This window comes from Ursus maritimus, unplaced genomic scaffold (genome assembly GCF_017311325.1).
Source record: "Ursus maritimus isolate PB19 unplaced genomic scaffold, ASM1731132v1 scaffold_5, whole genome shotgun sequence".
NCBI classification, from domain to species: domain Eukaryota; kingdom Metazoa; phylum Chordata; class Mammalia; order Carnivora; family Ursidae; genus Ursus; species Ursus maritimus.
The window spans coordinates 26,096,850-26,112,320 of record NW_024426663.1 but is presented as its reverse complement, the minus strand read 5'-3'; the positions used below and the strand labels follow the sequence as shown (position 1 = coordinate 26,112,320).

The 15,471-nt window shown below is 41.3% G+C and overlaps 1 long non-coding RNA gene across 1 annotated transcript in view; it reads left to right on the top strand.

The window, feature by feature from the left end:
* Positions 1 to 15,042, top strand: part of LOC121100698 — a 90,993-nt gene extending 75,951 nt beyond the window's left edge. The window contains exons 3-4 of the long non-coding RNA XR_005832452.1: positions 7,839 to 7,976; positions 14,439 to 15,042. This is a non-coding gene — a long non-coding RNA (uncharacterized LOC121100698). The remainder of the gene's footprint in view (positions 1 to 7,838; positions 7,977 to 14,438) is intronic.
* Positions 15,043 to 15,471: the final 429 nt, after the last annotated feature.

Here is a 15,471-nt window from a genome sequence, read left to right as displayed (position 1 = left end):
TGATTTCAGTGGCAACAGCTTAGCTTCTCAGTTTACCTGCCTTGTGGCTGGCAAGGCTTGCAGAACCCGAGAAGGGTGCTGAAGAGTTCGTGCACCCTTCTCAAGGGAAAAGGAGGGGAGTGGGGCACAGGAAGCCTCACTCCTCTCCCAGCTTAGGCACTTGGAAAGGGAGAGCAGGAGGGAGGAAAAATCCAGCACGTGCTGCTAATCATCACGATAGTAACATTTGCACAGCACTTACTGCGCAGAGAACTGTTCAAAGCTATTGCCATGGGTTGTTAACTCAGGTGATTCTCCCAACCACCCTGTAAGGAAGGACTATTAATATCCCCATTTTACAGATGAGACACAGAAAAGCTAATTAACTTGCCTAAGATCACACAGCTGCTTAACTGACATAGTTGGGACTTGAGCCCAGACATGGCTGGACTCCAGCACCTCTGCTCTTACGTGGTTCACAACGCGGGCTGCACATTAGAATCACTTGGAGAGCTGTTAAACAATATTGATACCTGGGCCTCCATCCCAGAAATACTGATTTAATTGATCTGTAGCGGGGCCTGGGGGAGGAGTACTTTAAAATTTCCCCAGGTGATTCTAATGTGCGACCAGGATTGCCAGCCCAGCCATTCTACCTCTCACTATCCTGTTACTCCATTATCTCTGCACCTCTCCCCCTCCTCCCTGTTACTCAGACGATTCTGCCCTGATCATAGACTCTGCCATGCTCCATTTTTCCTCCCACACAACATGGCTCTTGCAGTGGTGTTAAAATATGCCCCCAGGTCTTTGACACTCCTCTCTTCAAAAGGTGAAGCCTAACTCCCCTCCCCTTGAATGTGGACCAGAGAAGGTGACTTGCTTCTAATGCGTGGAATCTGGCGGAAGCGATGGTCTGTGACTTCCAAGACTAGGTCATAAAAGCCATTGCAGCTTCCTCCTTGTCCTTCCTTGTGAATTGTGGACTGCTTACTCTGGGGGAAACTAGCTACTATGCCCTAAGAACACTCAAACAGCGCTATGGAGAGGATCTATCTCACGGCAAGGAAATGTGGATTCCTGCCAACAGCCACTGAAGACCTAAGGCCTTCCAGCAAATAACCACTGAGTGAGCCAAATTGGGAGTGAATCTTCCAGCACCAATGAATCCTCAAAATGACTAGAGCCCCAGCTGACATCTTGAATGCCACCTCATAAGAGATCCTGACCTGGAGCCATCCTGCCAAGCTGCTCCCAGATTCTTGACCCTCAGAAACCATGTGAGCTAATAAATGTTCGTTGTCGTATGCTGATAAATTGTGGGGTACCTTGTCATGTAGCAACAGATAACTAATAAGGCTGCCTTCATCCCCACCCTCCCACATTGACTTGGAGCTGGGGAAGTTGCCAGGGCTGCAACAGAAAAGTGTTCTGACATCCCAAGGTGGAATTCTGAATGTATTTACCATAGAAACATAGCTCCATGCATATTTATGTATGTACATATATGTATGTAAATGCATAGGAAAAGTCTGGAAGGAACAAGCCATACTGTTGATAGTGGTAGAGCCAGAAATAGGAGAAGGAGTGAGATCAGGAGTGGGGGAGGAAGCCCAGAGGAATTTTCCTTTTTGCCCTGTAGACTACTGTGTTGTTTGGATATTTCACAATGAGAATGTATCTATGTATCACCTGGGTAGTTAAACGTATTTTTCCCACGTAAAAGCAAGGGGAGTAAAAAAAGAAGTGTAATTGTACCTGAGTCTGGGTTCTGTTGAAGTTGAGTATTATTAGGAATATAGTTCTACAAGTATATTATGGATACAACAGTATTGCATAGTCTGTCCTGACAGCCTTAACACCAGGCAGAACACTGCATTGCATGCACTGTAGTGATGAAGAATGAGAGAACAACAGGCCTTGGAACCTGACCCTCACATGTGTTTGATTCCCGACTCTGACACTTACCAGCTTGGCAAGTCATGCAACTGTTCTGAGCCTGTTTTCCTCATCTGTAAAGTCAAGATAGTGATAGGAGAATTAAATATAGGGCTTCACACAGTGAATGATCCAGAGGCAGTACTCATTAAATGTCGTTTTATGGAAAACTATGTTCCTAGTTCCAAACATCTATATTTTGGAATCATTACATGTAAATAAATTGAGGGCTCCATGAATTACACGGTTTTGTTGATTTACCTTTTCTTTGCAGAAGGTTCATGACACAAAGCAGACTTTTAAAACACATTTACCGCATGAATATTGCAAACATTGCAGTGATCAAATATTTGTTTTTTATTTAAAGTGATAAAGACCTGAACATATTTCGCATTTACAATGGAGAAACCGGGGACAGTGGAGATGAACATACAACCCCAAAGGGTTGAAACAGTGCTAAATCTGAATTCTACTGGACATTAGCATCAAAGAAAGTTGGACCATCCCATCCTGTACACATACATTAGAGGTTACACACGGGGAGCCTGCAGACCCCAGAATATCAACAGAGGTATTTCATTTAACCCATACAGTGTTTTTGAGAAACATTTGAATTTGTTGCCCACATTTAAACTTGGAAGATTTTATATAAATATACAGATTTCAGACTGCTTTTAGAAAACTGATGTATCCGGCTATCTTGGGCCCGTTGGCTTGGACTGAGTCATGGATTCCCTTTTTAGTCAGGGGAAGGGTTTTCCAAGAGGCCACAATTCCTACTTGGACTGGCCTGTGTTACTCATTAAGGTTACTTTCTCGCCGCTTATGTATTGAGTTTGCACCTCCGACACTCTGGATGTTTATTCCAATGCAATGAGAGCATTGTTGGGACAGGTCGGTCATGTGCTTCTACAATTATAAAAACTGCCCAAGCAGGCCTGCAATGTAGAGGTCCCAGAAATGAAGGCCATCTCTCTCTCTTACCTTCTACTGAACTGAAGGGGAAAAAACGTAGAGCTCTTTGAAACGTTTCTACGAGGAAATGAAGAGCTGCTATTTATAATCTACTATACTTCTACAATGAGCTAATATTTATTAGGAGGCCCTCCGGTCTCTCAAATGCTCTAAAGTTGCATGTCATCATAGTCAATCTATTTGTGTCATTTTTCCATTTGACTGAGTAGACTGGGACTCTTTTCCCCAGCATATGCTCAAATCCTACCAATGGAAGAAAAATCTAAACCATGACCCTTGCCTTTGATATATGTAGATAGATAAATACTTATCAATTTTGACAATATCGAGTTCATTTTTAATATCATGGAGTCACTTGTAAATCAATTCCTGTCCAATACTTGTGAAATAAATGTTCCTGTCTGGTCGTTATTAAAAACAAACAAAAAAATCAGTCCTATTGCCTTTTGCTCTGCTTGAAAATCTCTCCATGGCAAAATTATTCCCCATAATTAACACAAGCTAAAGATGAATTGGTGATTAAAAAAGAAAAAAGATTCTTTCATTTGCTAATAATTTGTCTTAGTCTAGGTCATTTCCCCCCAACATTTTATTAAGAAAACTTTTTTTTTTTAATTTTACTTTTAAGTAATCTCTACACCCAGTGTGGGGCTCACACCTACAATCCCTGAGATCAAGAGTCACATGCTCTACTGACTGAGCCAGCCAGGTGGCCCAGAAAACTTTCAAGCATATAGAAAAGTTGGAAGAATGTCACAGAGAATACCTATACCTTTATCATCCAGATTATACAATTTACATTTGCTGTATTTACTTTAACACATACACATTCATTCTTCTATCAACCTATCGCTTCACATTCATTTTTTGATACATTTCAAAAGAAGCTGCAGACATTAGTGGATTTCACCTCCCAAACACTTCAGCATTGGAATTCAGTATTTGCTTAATGGGTTTAAAAAAATTGTTTTAGTGTGGTGCAATATATGTAACATAAAATTCACCATTTGAATCATTTGTAAATATACCATTTGGTGGCATTAGGTACATTCACATGTTGGGCAAACATCACCACTGTCCATCCCCAGAACTTGCTGTTTTCCCATTTTAATGGGAAACTCTGTACCCATGAAACTAACCCCTCACGCCCCGCCTGTCCCCTCTGCCCCTGACAACCACCATTATACTTTCTGTCCCTATGAATTTGATTACTCAAGGTACCCATATAAATGGGATCATACAATACTTGTTCTTTTATGAGTGGCTTATTTCATTTAGCATAATGTCTTCAAGGTTCCACATTGCAGCATATGTCAAAATTGCCTTCCTTTTTCAGGCTGAATAATATTCCATTGTATGTACGTAGTGCATGTTGTTTATTCATTCATCCATTGACGGACACTTGCGTTGCTTCCACCTTTTGCCTATTGCAAAATAATGCTGTTATTATGAACATGGGTGTACAAATGTCTGTTCAAGTCCCTACTTTCACTTCTTTTGGGTATATTCCCAGAAGTGGAATTGCTAGATCATATGGTAATTCTATATTTAATTTTTTGAGGACTTTATGGGTTCTTTTTTATGTAAAATTTACACACAGTGAAATACACACATCTTAATCTACAATTTGATGGGTTGTGACAAATGCATACTCTAGTGGATATTTTTTGTTTCTTTTTTAGGTCCTGAATATATGTAAGAATTTTTCAGTTAGATTGCTGACATTTTCTGTGACCAAAATTCTGATAGAGTATGGGCTTGGATGATACCAAGCATCACTTTCAGGATCTACTGACCTTATCAATTCTCATATTTTGAAATCTTTTAAAAAAAATCTCACCGTCCCGTAGCACCTGGGTGGCTCAGTCAGCTAAGTGTCCAACTCTTGATTTTGGCTTAGGTCGTCTCATGGTTGTGGGATTGAGCCCCATGTCTGAATCCATGCTCAGCATGGAGTCTGCTTGAGATTCTCTCTCTCTCTCTCTGCCTCTGCCCCTCCCCCCACTCACACGTGCTCTCTCTCTCAAAATAAATAAACAAAATCTTTAAAAAAAAGATCTCACCATCCTGAAATCAGGAATTTGCACAAACAGTTATCTACATCTTCCACTACTGACTATAAACACTTTAGCTTGTGTAAGCAATGACTACAATTGCTTCAGAGAGGGATTTTTAAACAGAAGAATGCATGTTGAACTCAATTTTTTAGCTCCTACCCATTACCAGGGATGAGATGATCTTCCCCTGCCTCTGTCATGCAGATTTTCTGGAGTCTATAATGAGGCTCTTCCTAAAGATTCTAAGCAGTCAGTGAACAATGTTTATCTTGCACATCAAGAATTTATATTATTGACAATGAAAACAACAATGTATATAGCAATCAGATTGGCAAAAAGTGATGATAGTCTTGTTGTGAAGGGTGTGGAAAAACAGGCATTCTCAGATACTGTAGGTTGCAGTAAATGGTAAGAGGATTTGTTACTTAGTGCTTGTTAACATTTTTAATATGCCTTTTCCAACCCCAGGAGTTTCACTTCTAGGAGTTTTGTTTTTTACAGAGATGCTTGTACAAGCGTACCAAGATATAATTGTACGCTGTTGTTCATTGCTGCATGGCTTATAGTAGCAAAAAATTGGAAACAACCCAAATATCAGTCAGTAGGTAACTGCTAAACATAAATCCTGATATACCCACATTTAACTGGTATAACTTGCTTTACCAGCTTGGACACAAATAAGGTTACATCGTTTTTATTTTTTCAAATTTCATTAGGCCCGAACATCTATGTGCCCGATTAGTGCCAGAGGAAGTCCACTGCCTGTCTCCTTTCTTAAGGCCTCTTCCCTCCCCTGAATTATCCAACCACCCTGGGGCTTTACTCCTTGCAAAGTGGCCAGTCCTGCGTCTAAATGCCTCATGGAGAGAGAACTAGGGAATCTGATTAGTCTATTAGAAGCCTTATTTTCAGCGTCTGTTGCTTCTGTTTGCCATAATATGACTGTTGAAAGCTGTAAAAGTAATAAATAGGGTCTACCATTGTATAATAAAGAATTTTTAAAAAAAGGTTTGATTGAGACTTTGTTTTGAAAAAATAAAAGATTATCTTATCTTTAAATGTGATTTATCTTTGAAGACACACATGTAACAACTCTAATTGCAACAATGCTCTAATTTTTAGAATAAACAAAGAATGAATCAAGTTTTGATTTGGTGAGGGGGATAATTTTCCCAGCAAAATTATATGATAGCAAATTTTGACACCCTTCACTTCATGCTGACTTCTATAGCAGAATCATACAAAGGTCATTTTGAAAAAAGATGTGAAGGCTTCATCAATTTTCCTGAGAGCTTCTCTTAATCCTTTGATATTCAAATAATTCTCCTTTTGAAGAATTTATCCTCTTATCATCCTTGTTGTTTTTCTCATCTTTAATTGTTAACTGGTCTAACACTGCCAGATACTCATTTGCTTATGGAACAGTTCTCCAAAATCACTTTCAATGACTTCATAAAATTCTGCATCTTTTGCAAGATTAGCAATCTTACATGGCCACTGAAATGCATTTTATTTACATTGTATTGTCAGATGTTTATGACATCTACCATCAGCAAAATTGACTGACTCGGTGGGGAGAGATGCTGGTAATAAGTCAGGAGGGCTATTTAAGTGGGGACTCCTTTAGTAAGTGGTCAGTTTATTAGTGGATATTTTTTCATTACGACCAATTTTTGCTTTTCTACACAACTTAGCAACTACTGTGATTCAGATAATGGTAGTGAATAGCTGGAAAACGAGAAATTTCTATATAATGCCGCACTAAGAAGGAATGAGGTGTGTATTGACATGGAAAAACGTTTCGCAATGCATTGTTAAATGAAAAAAACAAATCCCGAAAGATATGAATACCATAACAATGTTTCTAGGAAATAATAATAAATGTTAGTGTATGCATCAAAAATATAAATAAATAAAACACCTTGGAAAAGTATAACTATTAGCAGTCATTTCTCATAGGTGTGTGGGGAGGGGGGGAAGCTCATCTTGGTAACCTTGTTTTTAATGAGTATTTATTATACTTTCAAAGATGATGAAAGCTAATTAAAAATATCTTTTAACTAATACAGCTGTAAAATGGCCAGAGGTTAAAAAGGGAAAAAGAAAAAGAAAAGAAGAATCGGCTGTCACTGCATTAGTGTGTCCAAATAGTCCACTCTCAGAAAGAGCTTTCACAGGCCCATTTTGAAGGGGCATAATGGGATTCTTCAATATGAACCTGTTTTGTTATAAACAGCCCAGAGCTCATTCTGAAAATAAACAAGCCACAAACATTTACTGAGAATCTGTTATTTTCATGATACTGTGCTATACTTAGCGCTCCAGGGAATATAAGGATCTATAAGACTACTAGAGCCTTTCCTTAAGAAGCTAACAGTTTAGTTGAGAAGGTAAGACTCTCCTCACTGAATGAAGTAGGCAATAGCACCTGGTCATCAGTGACCAAGGTCTGAGCAAGATAGTAAAATTGTGCCAAGGTAGAGATATTGACTAGCTAAGTTTTCAGAGTCTTTGCTCCTGCTTAGAATTTGGTGGGTCCAAGCATTAGATGAGTGTCAGAATTGAGCATAGATATTAATCTTTAGAGAAGAATGCAGCCCTTTATTCTACATGGGAAGATAAATTCACAGATTTGTCCAAAGACCAGTTAGAGCTCCATTCAGACCTTGTGAGGGCTTCAGGGGGTTTTTCATGGGGATACTGATGAAATGAAATGGTGAACAGTGGGGTTTGTATTTTTTTGCTCTCCTGCCCCATTTTAGTGAATGAGGAATCTGACACTGACTCAAGGCTACACTGCTGCTAAGGACAGAATCAGAATTTGAATCCAGCACTTGGGACTTTAGAGCCTGCTCTTAATTTTTATGATCTACTCCTTTCTCTTTGCAGATTATAGGCTAATTGTCACCTGCCACATATGAAAGGAAGAGTTGTTTGGCATGGCACTGATCATTGTGTATATTCACTGGGAAGTTTACCCTCAGGAGAAAAGAGAAAACCAGCTGTGTGAATGGAATTTGGAGAAAGGTAATACCTCCTTGTAAACAACAGTAAGATCCATGAAATCTCTATAGTCTTCCTGGAAATGCAGTTGCCAAGATTTCTGTAGACTTGGTCTTCCTTTTCACTCCTGGAAAGAATCCATTTAGGGCAGAGTTGAAACACATAAACAGAGTAGCACTTTTTCTTCTGCCTCTCTTCTGCCTAAGCAGTAAATAATCAGAGGTGCTTTGGAATCTGAAGTTAGGTACAACAAAATTCACTTCTAAAAATTTGCTATTGAGGTGCCTGGGTGGCTCACTCAGTTGAGTGTCTGCCTTCGGCTCAGGTCATGATCTCAGGGTCCTGGGATCAGGCCCCAAGTCAGGCTCCCTGCTCAGTAAAGAGCCTGCTTCTCCTCTTCTCACCCTACTCCTGCGCGCTCTCTCGCTCTCTATCTCTCTTGGTTGCTCTATCTCAAATAAATAAAAAAAATATTTTTTAAAAAATTTAAAAATTAAAAAAATAAAAATTTGCTGTTGGTATACTTCAATTACAAACTCAGGATAAAAGGGCTTTATACGTGCTATATAACATAACGTATAGTGATAATGTAATGTGCTATAATATTTACCACTTAATTGTTCTTTAGAACTCCTTAAAACTCTTTAGAACTCCTTAAAACAGAGGGGAAATGTGACCTTATCATTAGAGTTTAGCTTGGATCTGTGAGTCTTTCCAGGAAAGTTAAGAACTTTTAAAAAGTGTACATTTAAAAAAAAAATCATTTGATCTTTTAGGCAAAGCTTATTTTATGTATGATCTTGCAAAATAGTATCATAGAAGAATTGAATATAGAAATAAAATGGTTTTAGTTCACTACTGTGGTCAACATGAAATACAAGATAACTTATTTAGGTCCCCTCCCTTGTTGCAGAGTGAAAACAAACTGCTGCTTAATATCCACTTTTGAAACGCAAAAGTAACCCCTTTTGATAGAAAATGTCTGGGAGTTACTGCCTTGAAAATTTTCTAAAAAATACCCTCAACATCCTGAATTATAGGAAAATAACTTGTGGATAATGAGCTACACATTCTTTCTCTCCGTCTTTGCCCTCTTTATCTCTGAGAACGTGAGGAGTTGGCATTGAACATAGCAATGACTTATGGACAACCTCAAAGGTCTGTGGGGAAAAAAAATCTGCAGTTTTGCTGAGGCAAGCATCAGAATCCCAAACATTATTGTCTGAGAACAAATCACTTGATTAGTGAGTGGGCTCAGCTATCCACCTGGTATTCACATCTTAAGCAAGATCTTATGGTTCTCTATAATCGTCACATCTGCAATAAATCCCAAGAAAAGATAATAACTTTGCTTCTTTGTAAAAATGGCCCTGAAAAGAAAGTCAACTGCCAGTGCAGTACTGAGAAGGGATGGCATTTATTAATTTGCATTATCATATTTAGATAATTGCATGACTATATTTATATTTAGATTATATTTAGATTGTAATTAGATGCATGACATTGGAGGCCTCTTGATATAAATTTGAAGACTCCCTGTGTATACAGGCATTTCTCTGCAGACTGGAGTATGACTTCTTTAAACAGAGATGGGAAGACACCTTCTGGGTTCACCTGTTGGTTAGGAAAAAAAGAGAGAAAATATTATATTATTATGATCTTTTCAGGGGTAAGTACCTTTGGAACCTAAAAGGTACTGTGTAACTGTCGGGGTCTAAGATTGCTGTTTGTCAACAAAAGCTCTCTTGGGTCAGTGAAGTGGTTTCTTTCCTCTAAATTTTGCTTTTAAAAAATCCTCTGTCGTTGACCTTGTTCACCATGCATCTGAGAAAGGGCTCATGGTTTTCAGCCGAGAATTCCATACAGTAATCACCATAATCCTAGAGTTTTATAAACCACAGAATTAAGGTGGCTCCCCAACTGTATATCACCAGGCTGTTGACAGTGAAGAGCTTCTGCCATCTTTGATATACATTTCTAACACCCATTTCCCCAGAATGTTATTAGGCATGTTGGGTTCTAACTGAAGATTAAAGTTGAATCACTTATTATTCTGCACATGTCCCTTACTGGTAGTCAGTGAAACTCAGATGAGAATACCCTATCCAGGATTTGATTGTGATGACACATGGCAAGATGTCAAGCATCTTCAGAGGTCTTAGATGTTTGGCCTAATGCCATTTGAGAGATGGCCTCAGATTTTCATTTGGCCTTCATGAGATATTGCAAAACGTTATTCTCATAACTGGTTCTAGCTGTAATTCTTTTCTTTTTTTTAAGTTTTTATTTATCTAGGTGTAATTCTTAATGATTCTCTTGGGAAGGTGGTAGCATCATATAGTTGGATTTACAGATTCTGAAGAATCTTTGTTGTCTCAGAAGAACTCAAGGAAATTTAATTTCCAAACCTGGAAAAGATTCATTTTTTTGAATCACTTGTTTAGCCTTGTTGCCTTGAGTCAAATAAAGTGAGTTACTCTTTATGAAGCATGAACAATGCCAGAAACACATCATTAAAATGTTAATTTAATTTGGCCTGTTGAGGTAAGAATCCATGCGGTTTGGTTCACCTAGAAGTGACTGGGACTAAGGATGTTGTTGTTGTTGTTGTTTTAAGATTTTATTTATTTGAGACAGAGAGAGGTGAGCACGCAAGCAGTGGAGAGGGTCAGAGGGAGAGGAAGACTGAGAAGCAGACTCCCCACTGAACAGGGAGCCCGATGCAGAGCTCGATCCCAGGACCCTAGGATCATGACCTGAGCTAAAGGCAGACGTTTAACTGACTGACCCACCCAGGCACCCCAGTGATGTTGTTTTTGATCTGGAAAAATTCTGGTCACATGAATGAGAGTTCCGAGGCAAAAAGATGGAGGTTAGTTATGAAGATGAGCTCACCACCTTTGCAGTAGGTTCAGGACCAAAGTATAAAGTTTACTTTCTTCAGAGTTGTTGTGTGCTTTTGGCAAACATTAAAATCACTTTTAAAAGGAGGCAAAGGTTAAAATCTATTTGGCTAATAAGTTTAATTTTGTGATCATGGGGTTTTCTTTTATTCTTCACTTCCCTGCCAACAAATTTGAACTGAAATGGAAGATCTCTTTTTCATATGCTATGACTTTGTTTTGCAAATCACCAGCAGGTCCCTAGTAGAAGTTAAAACTTTGCAAGCCCAGATATCACAAGATATCTTTCTATTTGCCAAGATAAAATCCCAACGTATGGCGTGGGACCATACTGTAAAATGTAAATAACATTTTAATGAGCACTATAGAGGAAGACTGTGCTGGGCCAGTTGCCCACCACTGAAGGGCTGGATTTAAGTGTACCTTGGGTCATAATGAAACTAGTTTGGTGGTCTTAGCCTCCCTAGTAGACATTTTCCCACATTAGAAAACCAGCACAGAAGTTCATGCAATTCCCTACAAAGGACAATTGTAGCTCTGCCCAAAACCAGAACTGGAGTATGGATGGGATAACAGGAGGAGAAGCTGGAAGAAGTCAGTGAGCCTTTTAATCCTAAATTAAACTTCTATCTAGATTTAGGAGGAAAAGAGAAAGGGGAAAAGAATTGCATTGTGTATTTTTATTTCTGTCCATATTCTGTAATCTCAAACGCTATCTGAGAACATCTGCTTGTTTCCATTTCCTCACTATCCATGTTCTTGACTCTGTGAGAATACATTTTTCAAAAACATTGACTAAAAGCATTGTGTTAAACTCTCTATCCTAATAACTCCAGTTCCCGGAGCTACAGGACTGAACATCTCAACTAAATTCCATATGAACTATACTGGTATCTTTCTAACCTCTCTCTGATTCCAGATTCATCTTCTCTAACTAGCTATATCTTACCTGTCCCTTAATGGAGGCACTGGCCCAGTTCCTACAGTGAGCTCTCTGTGATGACAAGAGCACACTTTCATCTCACCTTTTTTTGTACTCTTCTCCATGGAATAGTTAATGCCTACTCATATACATCTGATAACCAAAGTTCCTAGTACTGTTCTATTTGACTGATTGAAAATATAGGTGAACTTTTAAAAAGTGGATTAAAAAACAAAACATAACAAAAACAACCAAACCTCCAAACCTAAGATGCTACATTCCTGATGTTATTTCAACAAAGAGGATTGTTTAGTCCTTTTTCCTCTTTGGAAAAAGACTTGGGCTCTAAATCCCATAATAATTCTACCTGATTTAAATCTGACTTTAATCCTGCATGATAAATTAAGATTCTGTATCTTTTTACCCTTGCTTTTTGGAGTAATTTGTCTAACCCAACACCTGCATAAAGATCAGATTCTTTAAGTGATCCAAAGGCATTCCATTTAGGCAAGGTAGCATTAGCCCCAAGAGTAGCAGATGATGCTGACTGCCACCCCACCAGGGGACATCCTGACCTGGATAGTGTGTGGGTGCTTCAGGAGCGATTGCATTTAGAGACCCACCCCCTAAAGGAAAGACATCTGATTCCTCTGATAGCATGTAGAGTTCCCTGGATAGCCAATACAGGTCTCCACTTAAAGTATTTCCAATGCCCCAACACACCCGCCCCCCCTTCCAAACTAAAAAAAAAAAAATTTAAACATTGGGAAAAAAAGTTGCCCCTGTGAGGCTCTCGGTAGCCATCCAGAAGGAGAAATCCCAGCATTTTCCCAGCCCAGTGCTTCCCTGTAGCAGGAGAATGTGCCTTTCCTGGAGTGAGGCTGACTTTGCCCTAAGGTTACATTTCCACACAAAGAAGTCTTTAAGGGTGCTGTTGCAGGCCTCTACACTGGAGGTTTATGTCTGTCAATCTCAGAAAAAAGGAGGCCGTCATAAAACTGCAGGAGCCAGCAGTGGGGAATTACAACTTCAGGATCAGCGGAGGTCTGCCTCACAGCCCTGCTCTGTGCTGAGAGTTGGCCTCTCTAAGGACAGAGAACAATAAAGCAGAAGGAATTTAAGTCAATTGGCTGCTGGATTGCATGAGCAGGACTCCGAGAAGGGGGCACTTGCTGAGGGTGCTGCACTGACTCTTGGCCGCTGCCGTTGTGCCAGCCCAGCTGGGCAGCCCGGAGTCTGAGAGAATGAGAAAAGTTGACCCAAGTCAAACAAGCCAAGGAGGCCTGCAGACATCCAAGCTGGAGGCTGTGTGTGTAGCAGCCAGTGCAACTGCATGTGTAATTCAGTCGATTTATAGTTAATAAGAACAAATACTAATTAAGATCTCAGTGAATGACCAGGACAGGCAGAAAAACAGGAAATACATCAGAAGGTGGACCCGAACACTTTGCAGAGAGCTATAAGGGAAAACAAAGGTGGTGGCGTCTGAGATCAAGGCAAAGAGAGGGGTGAGGAAGCTACCAAGTGAATCTGATTGGTTAGGAGGATGTGGAGGGGGTGAGTGGGTAATGGAGCTGAGAATAGAGAAGGCATCTCTACCACCTGTCCGGCAGCTCCGCAGCCCTGATTTTGGCAGTGTGGCCCTGATGCCTGCACGAAAGCCTTGTTGGACTTAGCTTGAGAGCTTCCTAAAATATCCATGGGCCTGATGCAATATCACTTTGTGATAGCACTGCATTGCGATGTGGTGACAGGATAACCTGGTGGTGAGGAAGGAGGGCCTTTTATGTCTTCGTATGATTGTGTCTGAGAGAGGCCAAGTGATTGGAGCATTCCCAAAGGAGAATGGGTCAGCTGGAGAGTGGTTAAGCTTTCTGATGTGGAAGGAACAGAATTCCCATCTACCCACTCCCACTGCAGAGGCTGGACACCTGCGTAGGGCTCAGTTAGGGGACTGAGACTCAGGAGGACAACCCCAAGGGGCCCCTCAACAATCCACGGGGCATTCTAAAAAGCAGAGCAAGCAGGGAAAGGGCTGTGTTAACCGATCTTCACAGAGAAAGCTGCAGAAGGAAGAGGGTAGCTTCCCTCAGAGTATGTCCTCTGAGCAAAGGCAAAGGAGTAGGGTTGGGGAAGGGGAGAGGAGACAGGCCTAATCTGGAGAAAGCCACCAAGCACCACCAAGAGCTGGTAGCACCCGCCGGGTTTGGCCTAGGTCTCCAAATAAAAACTATTTGCCTAGCTCCAGGCAAGCCCTTGTTCTGCATAATAGCTTGAATTCTGAAATGTGAGTTAAACCTTGCAAAGGAATGCAACTCTTTCTCCCTCCCCCAGGCCATTCTACCATTCTTGGAGGGTAAGAGGTGGGTTAGAGGAAGGTTTAAAATTGTTGCCCCTTTAGGAAAGCATGGAAAGTGTCAACCACATCTCCCGCCATCCCTGCCCCCCACTGCTCAAAGTATTCAAAACTCAAAGCTGCAACATCTTTTCAGCAAGTAATCAGCACAAGTTGAAAGGCACATGCTGTCGCATTTCTGATCAGATTGTATGTTAAGCAGGAAAATATACCCCCTCAACACCCCCTCTCCCCGTCTTTTTTTTGGCTAAATGCATGTCTGTTTAAAGAGCCACCAGGCAGTGCCTCTCACTTTGTCTTGGCAGGGCACAACCATCAGACGAAGTGGGAGGAAGAAACATTAACTTCAACAGCTGTTTCTTGACCCCGGCTGTCAGTCTTCCCAAGAATAAATTTTGGAGAGTCCTATTTGAAACAAAGAGGGAGTTTTTGAGGAGAGAAAAGTTGGTTGGTTCCAGAGAGGCCGCCCAAAGAAGCAGGGAACAAGATGTTTGCAGTTACCACGCAGCCTGCAAGCCTCTGCCGGGTGCAGGGATGGAGCAAAGTAACTTGAAAGCTCCCCTCTCGGCGCCCTGTGCCTGCAGCTTCCCCCCCTAACGTGCGCCCAGATCCAGCGCCGGTGGTAAGAGCCGTAGCTCGACTACAGTAATTCCCCAGCTCGGGCGGCTTGAAACTGCTCGGGCTGAATAGCATTTGCTGTTCCGTCCTGCGGCCGCCTCCCGCCGCCGCTGCCGCGCTCCCTGCAAAGCAGCTCTCATTATCCCGGAAGTTGTGCTGACACAGTCTCGCTGCCACCAGAAGTTTGTCAACATCAAACTTCTCCTGTGTGGGGTACGTTCACCTTCCACGAGTATTTAATCGAGCCAACAAGCAAACAAACAAACCCAAATAAACCTGCCCGTGATGTCATGGTCTTTTTTTTTTTCTTTCTTTCTTTCCTGGAAGGCTGGGGCTGGTAGAAATTTGCTGGTGGGCGCTTAGAGCGCCTGTGGGTTTGTGGGGGGAGATCATGGGCAGCCCCCGGGGTGGGGAGTGGGGAAGGGGCTGCGGAGGGGCGTGCAGGCGGTTGGAGCTGGGCGCGGGGTAGGTGGGTAGGGGGCTGGGGCTGCAGGCTCTGCCCTGCCGCGGGTTTGGATACTGCACCGTCAGGGGCCAAGGTTGTCGCTTTGCGTCCCCCAGCCACGCAACAAAGGTTACCTGCAAGCGCTGGTCAAGTAAAGACGCCGGGGAGAGGGGGCTTTCTACACTCCCACCGCTCTTTTTGCACTCCTGCAGGACATTTCTGTAGACACTTCTTGAGATCTTTCGGAATAAAGGGCATTAGGGTCATAAAATGTA